Source organism: Aethalodelphis obliquidens, unplaced genomic scaffold (genome assembly GCF_003676395.1).
Source record: "Aethalodelphis obliquidens isolate GAN/ISIS:26980383/991018 unplaced genomic scaffold, ASM367639v1 scaffold68, whole genome shotgun sequence".
In the NCBI taxonomy this organism is placed as follows: Eukaryota; Metazoa; Chordata; class Mammalia; order Artiodactyla; family Delphinidae; genus Aethalodelphis; species Aethalodelphis obliquidens.
In genome coordinates, this window is record NW_020838012.1 from 316,219 (window position 1) to 339,931 (window position 23,713).

The window sequence follows — 23,713 nt, forward strand, 5'->3', positions numbered from 1 at the left end:
TCTCTAAGTGAAAAAGAAAAGGCTACAACAAGAAGAACTTAAAGGAAAGGGAAAATGCCACTAGTAAAGGTAAATATACAATAAAGGCTGTGGACCAACCAATTAAATAGACTAATAAGAATATCAAAAGATAAAATTATACAATCAACTATAACTACAATAAACAGTTAAGATATAGACAGGAAGATGTAAAATATGACATCAAAAACACAAAACATGGGGGAGGGGAGTAAAAATGTAGATATTTTAGAATGTGTTTGAAATTTAATGACTATCAGTTTCAAACAAGTAGATATAGTTATAGGTTAACATAAATGAACCTCATGGTAACCACAAATCAAAAAAAAAAAAAAAAAAAAGAAATACACAAAAATTAGAGAGAAAGGAGCACAAGCATACCACTAAAGAAAATCATTAAACCACAAGGTAAGAAACTGAAAGAAGAAAAGAACAGAGAAGAACTGCAAAATAAAAACCAGACGACTAACAAAATGTCAATAAATACATACCAGTAATCACTTTAAATGGCAAAAGGCACGTGAAAAGATGTTCAGCATTGTTAATTATTAGAGAAATGTAAATCAAAACTACAATGAGGTTATCACCTCACACCAGTCAGAATGACCAAGATAAAATGTCTACAAATAATAAATCCTGGAGAGGGTATGGAGAAAAAGGAGCCCTCCTACACTGTTGGTGAGAATTTAAATTGGTACAGCCACTATAGAGAACAGTACGGAGATTCCATAAAAAACTAAAAATAGAGGTACCATATAATCCTGCAATCAAACTTTTGAGCATATATCTGGAGAAAACTATAATTGAAAAGACACATGCACCCCAATGTGCATAGTAGCACTATTTACAATAGTCAAGATGTGAAAGCAACCTAAGTATCCACTGACAGATGAATGGATAAAGAAGATGTAGTGTGTGTTTGTGTGTGTGTGTGTGTGTGTGTGTGTGTGTGTGTGTGTGTGTGTAAAATGGAATATTACTCAGCCATCAAAAAGAATGAAATAATGCCATTTACAGCAACTTGGATGGACCTAGAGACTATCACTCTAAGTGAAGTAAGACAGACAGAGAAAGACAAATATCATATGATATTGCTTATATGTGGAATCTTAAAAAAAAATGATACAAATGAACTTTTATACACAACAGAAATAGATCCACAGACATAGAAAAAAACTTATGGTTACCAAAGGGGAACAGGGGTGGATGCATAAATTAGGAGTTTAGATTAACATGTACACACTACTATATAGAAAATAGATAACCAACAAGGACACACTGTATAGCACAGGGAACTATACTCAATATTTTGTAATAACCTATAAGAGAAAAGAATCTGAAAAACCATATATATAACAATGATTTTGCTGTACATCTGAAACTAACACATTATAAATTAACAATAATTCATTTTTAAAAAAGTCTCAATGGACCAAATACTCCAATCAAAAACATAAAGTGGCAGACTAGCTTAAAAAACAAAAACAAAAAAACTCCCAAGACCCATGTGCATGTTGCCTACAGGAGACTCACTTCAGAGGTTAACACAAACAGAGACTGAAAGCAAGGAGATGAAAAAAGATATTTCATGCAAATGGAAATGAATACTGGAGTGGCAATGCTCATATCAAAGTAGACTTCAAAACAAAGTCTATAGTAAAGGACAAAGAAGTATATTATATAATGATAAAGGGATCAATACAAGAAGAGAGTATAACATTTGTTAGCATATATGCACTTAATATAGGAGCACTTAAATATATAAAGCAAATATTAAGAGACATAAAGGGAGAAATCAACAATAATACAATAAAAATAAGGAACTTTATAACCCCACTTACATCAATGGACATATCATCCAGGCAGAAAATCAATAAAGACACAGTGGTTAATGACACATTAGACCAGTTGGACTTAGTAGATATCTACAGGAAAGTCAATCAAAATAGCAGAGTACACATTCTTTTCAAGGGCACATGGAATATTCTCTGGGTTTGATCACATGCTAGGCCACAAAACAAGTCTCTACAAATTTAAGAGGACAAAAATTATATGAAGCATATTCTTTTTTCTGACAATAACATTATGAAACTAGAAATTAATCACAGGAAGGAAGAAAACTGGGAAAAACAAACAAGTGGAGACTATACAGCATGTTACTAAAAAACAATGGATCAGGCTTCCCTGGTGGCGCAGTGGTTGAGAGTCTGCCTGCCGATGCAGGGGACACGGGTTCGTGTCCTGGTCCAGGAGGATCCCACATGCTGTGGAGCGGCTGGGCCTGTGAGCCATGGCCGCTGAGCCTGCGTGTCCAGAGCCTGTGCTCTGCAATGGGAGAGGCCACAATAGTGAGAGGTCCGCGTACCACAAAGTAAACAAACAAAACAAAACAGTTGATCAATAAAGAAATAACCATAAGAAAAATAAATACAACTTTTGCAAATCTACGGAATGCAGCAAAAGCAGTTCTAAGCTGGAAAATTATAGTGATACAGGCCTACCTAAAAGAACAACAAAAAAATACAAATGAAAACCTTACCTATTGTACCATCTAAAGGAATTATAAAAAGAAGAATGAAGAAAGCCCAAAATCAGGGGAAAGAAGGAAATAATAAAGATCAGGGAGGAAACCAATTCGAGACCAAATAAAACATTAGAAAAGATTAAAAAAAACAAAAAATAAACAAAAAACAGTTGTTTTTTTAAAAGATAAGCAAAATTGATAAAGTTAACTTAGCCTCATTAAAAAGAGAGAACCCAAATGAACAAAATAAGAAATGAAATAGGAGAAATTACAACTGATAGCACAGAGATAAAAAAAATCATAAGAGAATAATATGAACAGTTATATGCCAACAAACTAGACAAGCTAGAAGAAATGGATACATTTCTAGAAACATAAAACCTTCTAAGGCTGAATCAGGAAGAAAAAGATAATTGGAAAGACTTATCACTAGCAGTGAAATTGAATTGGCAATCAAAAAACTCTCAGAAAATAAAAGTCCAGGACAAGATAGCTTCATGGGACAATTCAATCAAACATGTGAAGAAGTGCGAATACCTATCCTTTTCAAATGATTCCAAAAATTGAAGAAGAGGGAACACTCCCAAATTAATTCTACAAGGTCAACTTTACCCTGATACAAAAACCAAACATGCTACAAAAAAAGAAAATTATAGGCCAATTATCTGATAAATATATTATAGATGTAAAGCTCCTCAACAAAATATTAGCAAACATAATTCAACAATATATAAAAAGGATTGTGCATCATGATCAAGTTGGATTTACTTCAGGTATGCAAGGACAGTGCAATATCCACAAATCAATCAATGTGATGCACCACATTTTTAATAAAGGATAAAAGTCATATGATCATTTCAATAGATGCAGAAAAAACATTTGACTAAATTCATCATCCATTCATGATAAAAATGCTCATCAAAGTTGGTGCAGAGGAAATATATCTCAAAATAATAAAGGTCATTTATGACAAACCCACAGCTAATAGCATGCTCAATGGTGAAAAGCTGAAAGCTTTTTATCTAAAATCAGGAATAAGACAAGGATGCCCGCTCCCTCCATTTCTATTTACTATAGTACCAGAAGACCTGGCCACAGTGATCAGAAAACAAAAAATAAAAAATGTCCAAATAGGAAGGGAAGAAATAAAACTCTTACTATTCCCAGATGACCTGATATTATATATAGGAAACCATAAAGTTGCCACCAAAAAACTATTAAACTAATGAATGAATTTGGTAAATTTATATGATACAAGATTAACATATGAAAATTTGTTGCTTTTCTATACATTGATAATAAACTATCAGAAATAGAAAGTAAGAAAGCAATCCCATTTAAAATTTCATCAAAAACAGTGAAATAGAGAGACATTAAAGATGGTAGAGGAGTAAAACTTGGAGATCATCTTCCTCCCCACATATACATCAGAAATACATCTACATGTGGAACAATTCCTACAGAACACCTACTGAACAGTGGCAGAAGACTTCAGACTTCCCAAAAGGCAAGAAATTCCCCACATACCTGGGTAGGGTAAAAGAAAAAAGAAAACACACAGACAATAGGGACGGGACCAGCATCTCTGGGAGGGAGCTGTGAAGGAGGAAAGGTGTCCACACACTAGCAAGCCCCTTCACTGGCAGAGATGGGAGTGGCGTGGGGGGAAGCTTTGGAGCAATGGGGGAGAGTGTAGCAATAAGCGTGCAGAGGGCAAAGTGGAGAGATTCCTGCACAGAGAACCGGTGCTGCCCAGCACTCTCCAGCCTGAGAGGCTTGTCTGCTCACCCGCCAGTGTGGGTGGGGACTGGGAGCTGAGGCTCGGGATTCAGAATTCAGATCCCAGGGAGAGGACTGGGGTTGGCTGCATGAACACAGCCTGACTGGGGCTAGTGCACCACAGCTAGATGGGAGGGTATTCAGGCAAAAGTCTGGAACTGCCTAAGAGGCAAGAGACCATTGTTTGGGATGCACAAGGAGAGGGGATTCAGAGGACCACCTAAATGAGCTACAGAGACGGGCACAAGCCGCGGCCAACACTCAGACACCAGAGATGGACATGAAATGCTAAGGCTGCTGCTGCAGCCACCAAGAAGCCTGTGGGCAAACACAGGTCACTTTCCATACCTTCCATCCCAGGAGCCTGTGCAGCCCACCATGGCCAGGGTCCTATGACCCAGGGACAACTTCACTGGGACAACACACGGTGCACTTCAGGCTGTTGCAACATCACATTGCCCTCTGTTGCCACAGGCTCACCCTGCATTCCATAGCCCTCCCTGCTCCCGGCCTGAGTGAGCCAGAGCCCTCTAATCAGCTGCTCCTTTAACCTTGTACTGTCTGAGTGAAGAACAGACACTCTCAGGTGAACTACATACAGAGGCAGGGCCAAATCCAAAGCTGAACCCCAGGAGCTCTGTGAACAAAGAAGAGAAAGGGAAATTTCTCTCAGCAGCCTCAGGAGGAACAGATTAACTTGCCACAATCAACTTGATGTACCCTGCATCTCTGGTATACCTGAATAGACAACAAATCATCCCAAAATTGAGGTGGTGGACTTTGGGAGCAAGTGTTGACTTGAGGTTTGCTTTCTGCATCTAATTTGTTTTCGGTTTTATGTTTATCTTAGTTTAGTATTTAGAGTTTATTATCATTGATAAAATTGTTTATTGATTTGTTGCTCTCTTCATTTATATATATATTTTTTCCTTTTTCTCTTTTTCTGAGTGTGTATGTTTCTTTGTGTGATTTTGTCTGTATAGTTTTTCTTTTACCACTTGTCCTAGGGTTCTGTCTGTCCTTTTTTTTTTTTTTTTTTTTAAGTATGCTTTTTAGCACTGGTTATCACTGGTGAATTTGGTTTTTTGGTTTGGTTGCTCTCTTCTTTCTTTCTTTTCTTTTTCTTTTTTAAAATTACTTATTAATATTTTTTATTTCTAATATTTTTTATTAGTTTTTAGGTTAATAATGTTATTTTATTTTAGTTCAGTTTAGATTAGTTTTCTCTTTCTTTCTTTCTTCTTCTCTCCTTTTTCTTCTGAGCGATGTGGCTTGCAGCGTCTTAGTGCTCCAGTGAGGTGTCAGGCCTTTGACTCTGAGGTGGGAGAGCCGAGTTCAGGACATTGGTCCACCAGAGACCTCCTGGCTCCATGTAATATCAAACAGCAAAAGCTCTCCCAGAGATCTCCATCTCAATGCTAAGAACCAGCTCACTCAATGACCAGCTCACTACAGTGCTGGACACCTTATGCCAAACAAATAGCAAGACAGGAATACAAACTCTCCCATTAGAAGAGAGGCTGCCTAAAATCATAATAAGGTCACAAACACCCAAAAACACACCACTGACACAGTAGTGCCCAGCAGAAAGACAAGATCCAGCCTCATCCACAAGAACACAGGCACCAATCCCCTCCACCAGGAAGCATACACAATCCACTGAACCAAACTTAGCTACTGGGGGCAGACACCAAAAACAACGGGAACTACAAGCCTGCATCCTACAAAAAGGAGACAACAAACAGTAAGTGCAGCAAAATGAGAAGACAGAGAAACACAGCAGATGAAGGATGAAGGTAAAAACACACCAGACTAAAGAAATGAAGAGAGAATCAGCAGTCTAGAATGAAGGAAATTAAAAATTCTCTAGAAGGAATCAATAGCAGAATAACTGAGGCAGAAGAACGGATAAGTGACCTGGAGATAAAATAGTGGAAATAAATACCACAGAGCAGAAAAAAGAAAAAAAGAATGAAAATAATTGAGGACAGTCTCAGAGACCTCTGGAAAAACATTAAACAAACCAACATGCGAATTATAGGGGTCCCAGAAGAAGAATAGAAAAAGAAATGGACCGAGAAAATTTTGAAGGAGATTACAGTTGAAAACTTCCCTAATATGGGAAGGGAAAGGAAATAGTTAATCAAGTCCAGGAAGCACAGAGAGTCCCATACAGGATAACTCCAAGGAAAAACATGCCAAGACACATATTAATCAAACTATCAAAAATTAAGTACAAAGAAAACATATTAAAAGCAGCAAGGGAAAAACAACAAATAACACACAAGGGAATCCACATAAGGTTAACAGCTGATCTTTCAGCAGAAACTCTGCAAGCCAGAAGGGAGTGGCAGGACATTTTTAAAGTGATGAAAGGGAAAAACATACAACCAAGATTACTCTAGCCAGCAAGAATCTTATTCAGATTCGATGGAGAAATTAAAACCTTTACAGACAAGCAAAAGCTAAGGTAATACAGCACAAGCAAACCAGCTTTACAAGAAATGCTAAAGGAAATTCCCTAGGCCAGTAACACAAGAGAAGCAAAAGATCTACAAAAACAAACCCAAAACAATTAAGAAATTGGTCATAGTGACATACATATTGATAATTACTTTAACATAAGTGGATTAAATGCTCCCACCAAAAGACATAGACTAACTGAATGGTTACAAAAACAAGACCCATATATATGTTGTCTACTAGAGACCCACTTCAGACCTAGGGACACACACAGACTGAAAGTGAGGGGATGAAAAAAGATATTACATGTAAATGGAAATCAAAAGAAAACTGGAGTAGCAATTCTCATATCACAAAAAATAGACTTTAAAATGAAGACTATTACAAGAGACAAAGAAGGACACTACATAGTGATCAAGGGATCAATTCAAGAAGAAGATATAACAAATGTAAATATTTATGCACCCAACATAGGAGCAGCTCAATACATTAGGCAAATGGTAACAGCCATAAAAGGGGAAAACAACAGTAACAAAATCATAGTAGGGGACTATAACACCCCACTTTCACCAAAGGACAGATCATCCAAAATGAAAATAAATAAGGAAACAAAGTTTTAAATGATATATTAAACAAGATGTACTTAATTGACATTTGTAGGATGTTACATCCAAAAACAACAGAATACACTTTCTTCTCACATACTCATGGAACATTCTCCAGGATAGATCATATCTTGGGTCACAAATCAAGTCTTGGCAAATTTAAGAAAATTGAAATTGTATCAAATATCTTTTCCAATCACTATGCTATGAGACTCAATATCAATTACAGGAAAAAATCTGTTAAAAATACAAACAATTAGAGGCTAAGCAATACACTACTGAACAACAAAGAAGTCACTGAAGAAGTCAAAATGGAAATAAAAAAATACCTAGAAACAAATGGCAATGAAAACATGATGACTCAAAACCTATGGGATGCAGCAAAAGCAGTTCTCAGAGGGAAGTTTATAACAATAAAATCCTACCTCAAGAAAGAAGAAAAATCTCAAATAAGCAATATATCCTTACACCTAATGGAACTGGAGAAAGAAGAATAAACAAAACCTAATGTTAGCAGAAGGAAATAAATCATAAAGATTAGAGCAGAAATAAATGAAATAGAAACAAAGAAAACCACAGAAAAGTTCTATAAAACTAAAAGCTGGTTATTTGAGAAGATAAGCAAAGTTGATAAACCACTAGCCAGACTCACCAGGAAAAAAAGGGAGAAGTCTCAAATCAATAGAATTAGAAATGAAAAAGGAGAAGTAACAAATGACACTGCAGAAATACAAAGGATCATGAGAGCTTACTGCAATCAACTCTATGCCAATAAAATGGATAACCTGGAAGAAATGGACAAATTCTTAGAAAAGCACAACCTTCTGAGACTGAACCAGGAAGAAATACAAAATATAGACAGACCAACCAGAAGCACTATAATTGAGACTATAATTAAAAATCTCCCAACAAACAAAAGTCCAGGACAAGATGGCTTCACAGGTGAATTCTATCAAACATTTAGAGAAGAGTTAACACCTATCCTTCTCAAACTCTTCCAAAATATAGCAGAAGGCAAAACACCCCAAACACATTGTAAAAGGCCACCATCACCCTGATACCAAAACCAGACCAAGATGATAGAAAGAAAGAAAACTACAGGCCAGTATCACTCAGGAGTATAGATGCAAAAATCATCAACAAAATACTAGCAAACAGAATGTAATAGCACATTAAAAAGATCATACACCATGATTAAGTGAGATTTATCACAGGGTGCAACTCTACTTCAATATATGCAAATCAATGTGATATACCATATTAACAAACTGAAGGATGGAAAATATAAGATCATCTCAATAGATGCAGAAAAATCTTTTGACAAAATTCAACACCGATTTATGATAAAAACCCTACAGAAAGTAGATATACAGGGAATTTACCTCAATATACTAAAGACTGTATATGACAAACCCACAACCAACATCATTCTCAATGGTGAAAAACTGAAAGCATTTCCTCTAAGATCAGGGATAAGACAAGGTTGTCCACTCTCACCACTATTATTCAACATAGTTTTGGAAGTTTTAGTCCCAGCAATCAGAGAAGAAAAAGAAATAAAAGAAAACCAAATAGGAAAAGAAGTAAAGCTGTCATTGTTTGCAGATGACATGAAACTATACATAGAGAATCATAAAGATGCTACCAGAAATCTGCTAGAGTTATCAATGAATTTGGTAAAGTAGCAGGATACAAAATTAATGCAGAGAAATCTCTTGCATTCCTATACACTAATGATGAAAAATGAAAGAGAAATTAAGGAAACACTCCCATTTACCATTACAACAAAAAGAGTAAAATATCTAGGAATAAACCTACCTAGGAGACAAAAGAACTGTATGCAGAAAACTATAACTTACTGATGAAAGATTAAAGATGATACAAACGGATGGAGAGATATACAATGCTCTTGGATTGGAAGGATCAACATTGTGAAAATGATTATGCTACTTAAAGCAATCTACAGCTTCAATGCAATCCCGATCAAACTACCAATGGCATTTTTCCAGAACAAGAAGAAAAAATTTCACAATGTGTATGGAAACACAAGAGACCCCGAATAGCCAAATCAATCTTGGGAAAGAAAAACAGAGCTGGAGAAATCTGCTTCCAGACTTCAAACAATGCTACAAAGCTACTGTAATCAAGACAGTATGGTACTGGCACAAAAACAGAAATATAGATCAATGGAACAGGTTAGAAAACCCAGAGATAAACCCACACACATATGGTAACATTATCTTTGATAAAGGAGGCAAGAATATACACTGGAGAAAGGACAGCCCCTTCAATAAATGGTGCTTTGGAAACTGGACAGCTACACGTAAAAGAATGAAATTAGAACACTCCCTAACATCCTACACAAAAATAAAGTCAAAATGGATTAAAGATCTAAATGTAATGCCAGACTCCATCAAACTATTAGAGGAAAACATAGGCAGAACACTCTATGATATAAATCACAGCAAGATCCTTTTTGACCCACCTCCTAGAGAAATGGAAATAAAAACAAAAATAAACAAATGGGACCTAAAGAAAGTTAAAATCTTTTTCACAGAAAAGGAAAAACATAAACAAGATGAAAAGACAACCCTCAGAATGGGAGAAAATATTTGCAATGGAAGCAACTGACAACGGATTAATCTCTAAATTTTACATTGAGCTCATTGGGCTCAATATTTACATTGAGCTCAATATTGAGCTCATCCTGCTCAATATCAAAAAAATAAACAACCCAATCCATAAATGGTCAGAATAACTAAACAGACATTTGTCCGAAGAAGATATACAGATTGCCAAGAAACACATGAAAGGATGTTCAACATCTCTAATCACAAGAGAAATGCAAATCAAAACTACAATAGGTATCACCTCACACAAGTCATAATGGCCATCATCAAAAATCTACAAACAATAAATTCTGGAGAGAGTGTGGAGAAAACGGAACCCTCTTGTACTGTTGGTGGGATAGTGAATTGATACAACCACTATGGAGAACAGTATAGAGGTTCCTTAAAAAACTAAAAATAGAACTACCGTATGATCCAGCAATCCCACTACTGGGCATATACCCAGAGAAAACCATAATTCAAAAAGAGTCATGTACCACAATGTTCACTATAGCTCTATTTACAATAGCCAGGACATGGAAGCAACCTAAGTGTCCATCGACAGATAAATGGATAAAGAAAATGTGGCACATATATACAATGGAATATTACTCAGCTGTAAAAAGAAACAAAATTAAGTTATTTGTAGTGAGATGGATGGACATAGAGTCTGTCATATAGAGTGAAGTAAGTCAGAAAGTGAAAAACAAACACCGTATGCTAACACATATATATGGAATCTAAAATTTAAAAAAAAAAAAAGGTTCTGAAAAACCTAGGGGCTGGGTAGGTGTAAAGATGCAGACATAGAGAATGGAGTTGAGGATACAGGGAGGGTGAAGGGTAAGATGGGACGAAGTGAGAGAGTGGCCTGAACATATATACACTACCCAATATGAAATTGATAGCTAGTGGGAAGTAGCCACATAGCACAGAGAGATGAGCTCGGTGCTTTGTTACCACCTAGAGTGGTGGGATAGGGAGGGTGGTAGGGAGATGCATATGGGAGGAGATATGGGGATATATGTATAGCTGATTCACTTTTTTATAAAGCAGAAACTAACACACCATTGTAAAGCAATTATGCTCCAATAAAGATGTTAAAAAAAGAAAGAAACAATGAAATACCTAGGAATACACTTAACCAGGGAGACCAAAGACTTACACTCTAAAAACTATCAACCTTTGACGAAGGAAATTGAAGATGATAGAAATGGAAAGATATCCCATGTTCATGAATAGAAGAATTAATATTGTTGAAATGTGCATACTTCCCAAAATAATCTACAGATTTAATGCAATCCCTATCAAAATACCCATGAAATTTTTCACATAGCTAGAATAAATAATCTACATATTAATTCTAGGGAAAAGACAGTCCCTTCAAAAATCAGTGCTAGGAAATCTGGACAGATACTGGTAAGTAATGAAATTAGACATTTTCTCACACCATATACACAAATAAACTCAAAATGACTTAAAAACCTAAATAGTTTGGAAACATTAGTGTGATGGGGGTGTGCTTGGAACCCTGGTGTGTAATGTTTTGTATTATAGTAATCCTGCTTTCATTCTGGTACCCTGTAGCCAGTATTGAATGTTTTAGATGAAATGTGAGGATCTTGTTCAATCTGAAACTGCCATTACCCTCCATCCCCCTTTTTTTACTTAAAAATTTTTTATGATACTTTAGATAGAAGTTGTTTTTTTCCAGTTAATGTTTGTTCCAGTCCTTCAAACTGTTCATATCTGTTTTATTATATTCACTCTACTAACCCTTCTTCGAATAGGCATGGGAGGTGGTGACACAGTTTAGTTGGGGTCCTCAATATAAAGTCTTAGTGAAAAACAAATAAATGATGTTCAGTCATTTAAAAAAACAAAAAACTCATAGAGTAAAACATTGCTAGAACATTAGAACATTCTTTCACTTAAGTTGTAGCATTTTGTTGTTGTTGTTGCTGTTCTGTCTCTTCAGACAAAGGAAACAAAAGGAAAAATAAACTAAAGGGACATAATGAATCTTCAAAGCTTTTGCATAGCAAAGGGAATCTTGGAAAAAAAGAAAAAAAACCACTGAATGGGATAAAATATTCATAAATAATATAATTTATAAGGGGTTAATATTCTAAATATATAAGCAGCTAATACAATTCAATATAAAAAAACAATTTTAAAAATGGGCAGAAAACCTGAATAGATATTTTCCCAAAGAAGACATACAGATGGCCAACAGACACAGGAATGTATCTGCATTTCACAGAACATGCCACTCCTCCACTATATTGATGATATTAATGTTTGTACCTGGTGAGCAGAAAGTAGTAACTACTTGGTAAGACACATGTGTATCTGAAGGTAGTACATAAATTAAATAAAAATTAAAAGGCCTGTACCTCAGCAAAATTATCTAAGTTTACAGTAGTTTGGGGTATGTCAAGATCTGTCCTTCTAAGGTAAAGGACAAGTTACTTTTTCTGGTCCCTCCTACCATGGAGAAAGAAGCTCAATGTCTTACATCCTCACGGAAGGTTCCTTTGGAATAACACACTGAGGAAGGATATTTCTGGACCTGGATTACAAATGGTTCTGAATGATAAGCTGACACTAACTTAAATGACTAATGGTTTGGTTTAGAAAGAACATGATTGGAAAACTTTTCTGCATAGGTGATATAAAGATGAATGCCTCCAAATGGACAAAGAGCATGAACATATCTGTGTCCTATGTCAGTGCTCAGTAAAAAGCATTCTTAGCACAGAAAGATCTTAATAACTAGGTGGCCAAGATCACTTGTTCTGTGAATGTTCATCAGCCTCTTTCACTGGTTTCCCTATTCTAACCCAATCGATGCATGAATAAACAAAATGGTCATGAGTTCAGCAAACTGGATTTCTACTCACTAAAGCCGGTCTGGTTAAAGCCATTGCTGATTGCCATGTCTTCCAATAGCAGGAGCCAACACTTGGTTCCAACATGGCATTATTCCCCAGGAAGTTCAGCAAGTTACCTGTTACAGCCAGTTATATGCAAATTGATTATGTTAGATCACTTCCATAATGGAAATGGCAGCACAAAAAAAAAAAATGGAATAGATATTCTGAATATGCATTTGCTTCCCCTGCCCAAAATGCTTCTTCAAAAATCACGAACCGGGCTTCCCTGGTGGCGCAGTGGTTGGGAGTCCGCCTGCCGATTCAGGGGACACAGGTTCGTGCCCCGGTCTGGGAAGATCCCACATGCCGCGGAGCGGCTGGGCCCGTGAGCCATGGCCGCTGAGCCTGCGCGTCCGGAGCCTGTGCTCCGCAATGGGAGAGGCCACAACAGTGAGAGGCCCGTGTACCACAAAAACAAAACAAAACAAAACAAACAAAAAAAACACGAACCATGAACTTTCAGATGCCTTATTCACTGTGATGGTAATTCACAAGCATTGCTTTTGATGTGGGAACTAATTTTATAGGAAGTAAAATATGTGATTGGTCCAAGCTATGAACCTTACTGATATTATCATGTTCCCCATCACCCTGAGGCAGCAGATCTGATAGATGGTGTAAAATGTTTTTTTGAATACTTAACTATAGCACCAGCTGTGTGGTAACATTTTGCAGGCTGGAGTAACTTCCTCTGGGCTATGGTATATGCTCTGAATCAGTAACTGACTCCTGATTCATTACAGTGCTGTTACACCCAAAGCTAGGATTCTCTGGTCCATGAATGAAATATTTCAAATGGGAATATATTTTCTTACAATTATATTTAGCAATCTACTATTTAAATTTTTATTTCTGTAACTTTGCATTCCCCTCATTGAGAGCTCTCCCCTACTCTATACCCAGTGCTTCTTCCATAATGCCAGGTGTATTTGACTTCTCATGTGAGAGGTTGCCTAAGTTTTATTTGAGTCTACCTGAGCATGATGATTAAGGAATACAAAACCAAGGAGAGAATGATACTGTATCTTGAAGATTCCACCTTCATTTCAGGTACACTACTCTGCTCAATGACCAAGAAATCTGGGTTTAAAATATGGCAATATCTATGACAAGGCATAGAGAATATCATCCTGTGATCCCTGGCATTGGCTATCACTTAAACCAAAGGACTCTCCTTTTATTCTCAAACAAAGTCACAGATCACTATTTTTGGTTTAAGATACTAAGTGATTCCATTTAGTTTGAACTTGTGTCTTCCCTTTCCAGGTTGAGAGAGATAGAAAAAAATGCCTCCTTTTCTTCTTTTTCTTAATTTTTCAAGACAGCTGGACTACTGCCCAGTCATATTGCCAAATCACAACCCTAATTTATGCAGATGATAAATCCCCATCCTTGCTGATTTTTAGTGCAAAGAAGCATATGGAACCAAAAAGTGCCAGACCCAGCTTTGCACTCCAGGAATGTGTAGGAGGGCTTAACAGGGTGCAGGGTGAAGAGAAAGAAGAGGTGAGTGAAATTCATTAAAAAAGTGTAAGTTTTCTTTCATTACCCTCACTTTTGGGTATTTTAGGATATATTTCTGAAAGAAAAAAATATATAAAATATATAAGTATAATGCATTTCTTAAAATGCACTAGGTATCTTGCTATTTAAAGGCATTTCATTATTTTTTTAGGAATTTTCTTATAAGGCTTTCTTTTAAAAATCCAATGTACATTATCACCAATGTTTTTTATTACCATTTTCCTTTATACCCATAGGAATCTCATGAAATTAGCATGTAGTTAAACACTATTTAATTCAATAAGAATTTTTCATTTAACTTTGAAAACTGAAAAATGGGAACTATAAAGTGAGATTTTATTTTCCACTTTAAATACAATGCTAATTTTTAATGCTCTAGTTGGTGAAATATACACCACAGAATAATTCTTGGATTTCTCCAGACACATTTTTATATTATATTCTCTTGTATTTGCTATAAACATTACACTGTGCCCAGTTCTTTCAGCACCTATTAACACTCATCCTGAGAATACAAACCCTCTCACTATATGAAGTCAATGAGAGCTCTAGTTAATTGGGCAAATCTATTTCCTGGAAGTTGAATCTAGTCTTGTCCTAAAAATAAATTTAAATATTTTGTTATGTTTCCAAGTATTAAGCAAGTTTTTAATAAAACAAACATTCCTATCCACTGAAGCAGACAGAAGCACTGAGCCTGTGTAAGGAAACAAAGCCCCAATCAATCAAGATAGGAAAACTTTCCAGATGAAAATGATATTTTCAGTCCCTTTTTTTAAAACATACTTTTATGTAAAGTGATATAAATGCAAACATAATATTTATTTGCAAAAATCACAGTGAAATTCTGTGTTATTATATTGCCATTCATCATTGTTTATTTATTCATTGTAGTGAAACATCTATTACTTGCTTTCTAGCAAACATTTTCCTCTCTCTTGCTAATAGCTCTCTGATTTTCTTCCAGAAAATACCTCTCTTCCTTTTTCAGCTCTTTGCTTTAAGTGGAGCTCTTTCTCCAGCTCCAGAACAAAGCAAATGAGCCAGCCTTCAGTCAATTAGTACATTGCATTCCTCTGGTGGCAGTGATTGGTCAGGGATGTTCATGTAATCCCATGAGAGTCAATGAAATTCAATGATGCTTTTTCCACATGTGCTAGGATAGACTGTGTTTTCTCTATTGGATATAAACCTCAGAGGATTAGTGACCACTGCTGTTGCAGTCATTTTGCAAACATATGGACAGTGGAGCCAACTTCAAGGTCGCATATCCAGAGAAATATAGACAAAGAAAATGACTTTTGGTATCATTGTTTGGGTCATTTGAGTGAAGACAAACGTGGTTATCTCTTTCTGGACTGCTTAGTTATTTGATACAACAAATCCTTCTCTCCTTCCTTTTTTGGTTTATGTTGTTATCAACAGCAGAAATAATTCTAACTGGTACATTCATCAAAATGAATGGCACTGCTTCTGGCCCTGGGGATACAGAGGGTTATAAAACACTGTTTCTAACTTTAAGGAATTCAGTTCTTGAGGGAACACACACAGACACACACAAACACACACACACACACACACACACACACACACACACACAGGTTATTCCAAAGTATGAGAGTTATTCATGGAGTGATAATGAAGTACAAGTTGAGGAGGAAGCAGGCCAGAGAAGTGATCTCCAGAAAAGTGATACCTGAATTAATTCTTCAGGGAAATGCACATTTAAACAAAATTGGCCTGATTTCTACCTGTTTTAGTTCCTCCCAAAGCCATTTCTGACACAAGAATTTGGGTATAGGTAATTTATTTGGGAGATAATTCCAGGAAGCGCAAGTGAGAGAGTGGGTGAGACAGGAATGGGAAAAAAGCCAATAAAGAGCACATTAATGGCTAAATTAGTATGAACAACTGAGACTCAGTCCCATTGGCGACCCTCTGAGAATCCGTTTTGGCCAAGGAAGTCCGTGAATTTACCCACGACTCCCATTCCTTCCTGGTTGAGGATTGCCCCCAGGGACTTCATCTCCCTTAAAATTCTTGGTTTCACCTGTGTGGAGTGGCGCATGCTCCTGTGGTTCTGGAGAAAATCCTCAGGGAGAATAAAAGAGGCCCATGCTGTTGGTGCTCTGGGAACCACCTGGAAAGAAACTGAAGGATGCCTAAAGGTTATGGGGTAGGCCTCAGTCTTCATCTGCCGCAATTCCCATTTTCTGTGGGAAGACTTATCCCCTCCCCGTGGTTTCTGTGAATTCCAAGACACTTATATTCTCATGACTTTGGTTAGTTCTGAGCTCCTAGTGAATTATCTCATTGTAGCTGTTCTTCTCCTTCTGCTTTGTGCCAACCCCATGTGGATCTCAGCCGTTTATCTTTGATTTTCCTCTGAAAACTTAAGGAAGACATTTTTAAGGGTGTGTTTCTTTTTTAAAGATTTTTTTGATGTAGACCATGTTTTTAAAGTCTTTATTGAATTTGTTACAATGTTGCTTCTGTTTTCTTTTGTTTTTTGGCTGCTAGGCATGTGGGATTTTAACTCCCTGACCAGGGATCAAACTCACAACCCCTGCACTGGAAGGTGAGGTCTTAACCACTGGACTGACAGGGAAGTCCCTCAGCGTGTGTTTTGATGGATACATATGTACAGCACAAGCTTTAGAAGATGAGGTTATTGGGAGAGTTTTTAATCTCTGAAATTAAAATATCTTAAAATTTAGTATTATGCAATTTTGGTCTTGAAAATCCTAGATTGCTATCCTGAGACAAGGATTCTTGCGGCTCTAGTGAATTCTGTAAGGGAATGAAGAAAGCAGGATAGGAAAAGAGGAAAAGTTAGGTAAACCATGGATCCCATAGTGAGCTCTGGAATAAAATTGGCACCACAGTATTGTCCTTGCTAGGGACAAGGGGCCACGTCTTTTATGCCCTTGCATTAGTCAGTCACTGACTGCAGGCTACCTCTCAGGCAATTTTGGATTAAGTACTCCTGTTTTTAACAGGCACTTTTCATGAGAAAGGTGTAGCTGAGAGATGTTAGCATCCAATGCTCAGAGAAGATGGTGGAATGGGTGTACCTATACTTGCTTGTCAAAGGGGATGTGGTTGGAATGACAAAAACCTCTACTATGGCCACTTTGTCATGATGATTTCTCACTGGATAGACTCCTCCAGAAGCTCTGGCCTTCTGCGATAGTGCTCATCTCCATTTTTTTCTCTCAAGACTCCCTTGATTCTCCAACTTCTGGTCAGCCCTATGACTTCTAAATACAAATTGACTTTTGATATTACACAAAACAATTGACTCTCAGTATCCTTCTAAAAGAAGGTCTTCCTTTGCCTACCCGAAGTATCACAAATGTGCTGAGCTAAATAAAGGGCTACTCACTCAACTCATTCTGGTTCTTGTTTAGCTTTATGGAAAAGTTTACAGACACCTTGGAATTTCTTTATCCATTTCTGAAAGTGGAGACATAGTTTATAACTGAAATAAATACCTGCATTAATAGAAGTGTCTATAGTCAGTTTGCTTTTAAACAGCAATGATTTTATCTCTGTAAAAGATGATTAACAACTAGATGAGGAGATAAGCTTGCTTTTGGTGGATAAAGCAGTATATGTTAAGATGCAGAAAACTGACCTTGGTAAGCTTAGGAAACATGGATATGGGTCATAGTTTTAATGGTCTAATATGTGATGTCAAGGACTATAGACCTTGCCCTGAAAATATGCCATGTTCAGATCAGCATTTAAGAAAGACCATTCTCCATCTTCCCTGTGGAGTTTGGACTTGAGAAGGGAAACAATGGGATAGGGACATCAGTTATGTAGCTTTCCTACAAAAACATGAAAAATGATGCCATTTCTAAATTAACATTATGACAGTAGTGATATAGAGAATGGTAAGTTTAGATGACATATAAAACGTACAAAGGACAGGACCAGATGATGAATAGGATACAAATAAGGGGCAGTGAGTATGCAGGGGAGGTTATCAAGTTTTGGGCTTGCATAATATTCTCTCTTCCCCTATTCTTGTCCTTTCTACACTCTCAATAAAACAAAAATGGTATTATGCTCTACATATTGTTTTATAACCAATGAAAGCATAAACATCTTTCATTATAGTAAACATGATATAAAATATTAATTTAAATAACTGCTCAGTGTTTTATTATACAGATGTAGAATAATTTATTTAATCTTCTATTATTGACATTTAGATTATTTACTGTCTAAATATTACAAACATTTAGTTAAAATCTTTAAAGCCAAATGTTTATTTATGTTCTTAATTATTATTTCAGGATATTTCTATAAGAGGAATTGTTGCATTTTTAAGGCTTCTGATAAATATGGCCAAGTCGTTCTCCAGAAGGTTTATGTACCAAAATATTCACAAAACCACCCATCCTTTGATTTGAAGTGCCATGGAAATTCTACTCTGTGAATGGTGCTTTCACAGGATAAGGTAAGCTCTAGTGGCATAAATTTAAATATTTTGATGGCTACTTTTACTTTAGTCTAATTTCTGTGGAGGTATTTGGGGGACTTAAGGATTTTTATGGTTTTATGGACTTAAGGTTTTTACGGTTGTGGTAAGGCATATTGTCCTTTCAGTCCTGTATATAGTTTGGTCTTCTTTTTGGAAAAATAGAAAATAATCTCAAAAAATCAATTTCAAAATTTATTTGTATAGTACTTATCAATCAATAATTAATAAATTTTTATATGCTTATTCATTAACTCAATAAATATTTATTTAAGGCTCACACTTATTCTAGATAATGTGAACAAAACCCCTTTTCCTAAATTTTGTAGTTCACATTCATCCAGTGATCATGATGAAACAATGACGATCATAACAGGACCTGACATTTATATGGTTTTTCCTATGGGTCAAGCACTATTCTCTCATCAATCCTATGAAACAATTCATATTATTATCTTTAAGAAGCAGACAAAAAAGAAAATAAGATACTTCAATGAAAAACAGTATGTGTTAAAATGCTGTAAGTCACTTGCTGCACTAGGAACACACTGAAGGGGTTCCCAATTAGTTTTGCAAGGGTGGGTCTTAGTAGAGGCTTCCTGGAGGAGTCAGTATGTAAACTGAGATATTAAGGTTGAAGAAATGTTAGCTTATGTGCTCTCAAAGCTTTTCTTTTTTTCTTTTTTAAATATTTATTTCTTTATTTATGTAAGTATGTATGTTTGTATTTATATCCATGAGTGTGGTCTTTTTAATTTTGCAAATATTACAGAAGCAGGGAATCAATATTTATTGAACACACCCCTTGTCTGATGCCATGCTTAGTATTTCACATCCTTCCTCATTTGTAAAATGTGAAGACTCCTGTTTTGCAAGTCTGTTGGGAGACCATGATGAATGAAGCATCTAGTCCTCGGTGAGAGTTTGGTAACAGCAGCCAGGGCCCCAACAGCTTTCTCATTTGACTTTCCCATTTTACACATGAAGAAACTGAGGTTCAGCAAAGTAAAGGAAGTTGCTCAAGGTCAGCCAGGGAACAGTGCAGGCAGAATTTCACAGTAGGCTCCCATGAACTGTCTCTCAGCACACCTACCCCTCCTCTGCCCATCACAGGGGTAAACCAGGAGCAAAAACTAAAGAAGGTGCAGCCATAGGTAGGTCAAGAAAGCTGAGCCACACTGCCATGGTTCCCCATCCAAAAATCCAAGGGCCTCCACTCTCTTCTTAAATTCTTCTGAGTGGAGAGTGTTCAGCTGGCCTCCACTGAGATCTTGAATTCTTTTTTCCAGTAGAAAGTGAGGGACAACTTGAAGTGCCCCAAGTTGTTAAAGATTTTATTTTTTTTAAAACACTTCAGGACCTCATATTTACTTTAAGTAGTGTCTACCATGAGGAAATGTTGCCTTTTTCTGTGACATAAGGTAGGTAGAATGATTCTTGATTCTCCTCTTTAACAGTTTTTAATTCATTATTTCCACTCCCATTTTGTATTCAATCCTCTGACTTCTGTATTCTGGCCTATCATGCTACAAAAAGAGTATAAGTAAAGCTTACCAATGACTTTCTAACTGAAAAATTCAATGTTAATGTTTTAGTCATTGTATTATTTGGCATCTATCAGAAATTAAAAAAAAAAGTTCAATATTCCTTCCCTTTTGAAAATCTCTACTATCCATCTAATGACCTAAACCAGAAATTTGGAAACCATCCCATAATATTTAGTTTCCCTCACCCATCTCATCTATAAACTCTTATCTTTATCCCTTGCATTTACATGCCTACCTTTCCCACTGGACAAACATATGGGTCCTATTTCGTTTAATTTCTAAGGCAGTCTAATTTGGCTATCCCAAGCCCCAAGCCTTTCTTACCAATAAGGTTTAGAACTAAGACTGATACCCAAGATGTGGGACAAATCAAATAATTGATGTATTTCCATATTGTTTTGAAAATCTTTACTCAAGTTGCACCTGGAAACTGGTGAATTAGAGATAAACCACATATTCAAGTCTCATTAACTCCTCTTGTGTTGTTTCATCAGGTTGATTCACTGGCTTACACGAACACTTGGGTTGGAGTCCTTTCTCCAGCCCATCAACAGCATCTACTTAACTTTAGGATAGATATTCAAACTCTGGAAGGATTAGTTTTCTCATATATAATTTTGGGCTAATAGTACCCATTTCATAAGATGATTTTGAGGGTTAAATGAGCTAATGCACATAAAGCACTTAGTTTGGTGTCAGGCATGGTATAATTCCTCAAACTATTACATATTACTATTATTTTTACATTTATTATTGTTATTATAGTTACTACTATCCTATTTGCCTGGGAGCCCTGTTCTGAACCTCAGTTTTCATGACTTGGGTTCTCCTAGGACTGTAGTCTCTGCATAACCTCTATTCACTATCCAGTAAGAGCAAAACCTCTGGAAATATGGCTGCAGCCTGGTTAACTCTTGAGTTGGATCCATTGTCATACCTACAGATTAAACTTCCATACTGACTGAAATATTTCTGAACCCTTGTGATATTTTGGTTTCAGTTCAACTAGAGCTCCTGCTCAGAGTCCACATTTCTCACCTTGGTCAATTGACTCTCTCTAATGTCCATTTGGATTTTCTTTCTCAGGGGATGATTGGCTACTCGGCTTTTGCATATCACACGCATAATCATGTCTCCACTGAAATATAGGATGATTTTGGAGGACAGAAGAGTGAAGTACTTCTTCTATAAGGAGAAAACAGAGAAAAAACTGGGTGGAATCTGAGCTTGAGATGATAGAAGTATAGAGAAGATTCCAGAGATGAGTAGAAGTATGACTAAAATATTGGTGGCACAAAAATGAGATGACAGTGATGGCCCTGATTCCAGAATTTCTAGTTTGATTATATTTAAGTATGTCAAATACAGCTGAAATTCATGCTATCGGAGCAGGACGTGTTTCTTGTCTACTTCCCCCATGATTCCAAACTAAATTGAACTCAGAGATAAGATTAAAACCTGTCCAGCTTCACTCAGTTCTTGTGACAATCTATCTACACAATCAAAGGGGAGATGTGCCCTTTGTTCTTATTGGTTAAGCGTCTTATAATTTTTCCTCTCTATTTTTGCATGATTTCATTCTCATATCACTGTCAGCATCTCTTTTATTTTAGGGGGCTATAGAATGGTGTTGAGTACAGTGAAGAGAGTATTGAACTGTTATTGAAAATATAGGGATCTCATTCTGTTTCAGACTAGGTACTTTATATCTCAGGTCAGGAATTGGCATACTATAGCTTGTGGCCAAATCTGGCCTGCCTCCCACTTTTATTCAACCTTTGAGCTAAGAATGGATTGTCCATTTTAAACTTAGGTTTAAAAAAAGATCAAAAGAAGAAGAATAATGCATGACACATAAAAACTATATGGGATTCAAGTTTTCAGCGTTCATCAATAAAGTTTTATTGAAATGCAGTATAGTTATATGTCTCCATAGTGTCTATGATTGCTTTCATGCAAAAATAGCAAAGTTGAATATCTGTGATAGAGACAGTATCCTCTGTCTCAATCAAAATCAAAATGAAAAATATTTACTATCTGGCTCTGAATTTACAGAACAAGTATGCTCACCTCTGCCTTGGGTCTTCAGTTTCCTTCATAAGATATATACCTAGACAGACATTTCATGAATGCTATCTTCTCCTTTATCTTATAAAAAAGAATTCACTTTTAAAAGTACAAAGGCTGTTTCAAACACTATTGAATATACAAGGCAGAATGTAGCTAAGCTGTAAAAATGTTCAATTGTACATTATTTTCGAAGCCTCCTCCTCATCTACTATAGGGAATATAGGCATAGAAACTTGCTCTAGTAAAAGAAGTAACAGTCAGTAGGAATGGAACAAGTGTCCTCACACATTGCCTGCATAGCAGTCCACTGGGTTGTAGGATGTTTTCTGAGGGTGGAGATGGTGTCATTTACAACTTGATTGTTGTCCCTCAGCATCTGAAAAGGAACCTTTGGAGGTTTGCTTTTTGGAGCAGTAATATTTGTCTTGACAGCCTCAGTCAATTTTAATCTTTGACTAAGCACTAGGATAGTAATCTCTGAATGATTGAATAAGTCACCCTGGGTCCACTCTCTGATTTAAACACAATTGAATCAGATTTGCTTTTTAAACTGGGACTTTAGAAACAAAGCAAAATAATTAGAAATAAGAACCAAGGCAAAATGCAGGACACAATGTGTATGTCTCCACTAAGTAAGTAGGTTTATATATCTGTCTTCATTGGATTGAGGTTACCTCTAAGAAACTTCATAATTCAGTTCTGACTCTCCAATGCCTTATACAGTACCTAGTGAGTAAATTAAAAAAGTAAATAAAAGAAGGAAGAAAAATTATATAGTGATAAAGAAAGACACATTTTTCCAAAGCAGAGAACAATTGAATATATAAATCAACATATGAACAATAATGTTGACATGTTCTAGCTTTAAAAAGTGAAATTTTCTCTTTTTACATAGCTGATTACATTGAGAATGTTGGTTAAAATCAAGTTTCCAATGTCTTTTCTACAACATTCTGTTTTATTTTGACTTGAAGTGCTCTCTTCTTGAGTCTGTTCTTCTAAATTCATATATTCTCTACCAACTGTGTAGATTAAGAGATGGCTGTCATATTTACTAAATATCTAGTTACCCTATTCCAAGGACATTCTGGAAAACAAATGTAGTGGTGACAACAGTATTGTTTGGGTGGTGGTACATTTGAAAAAAAT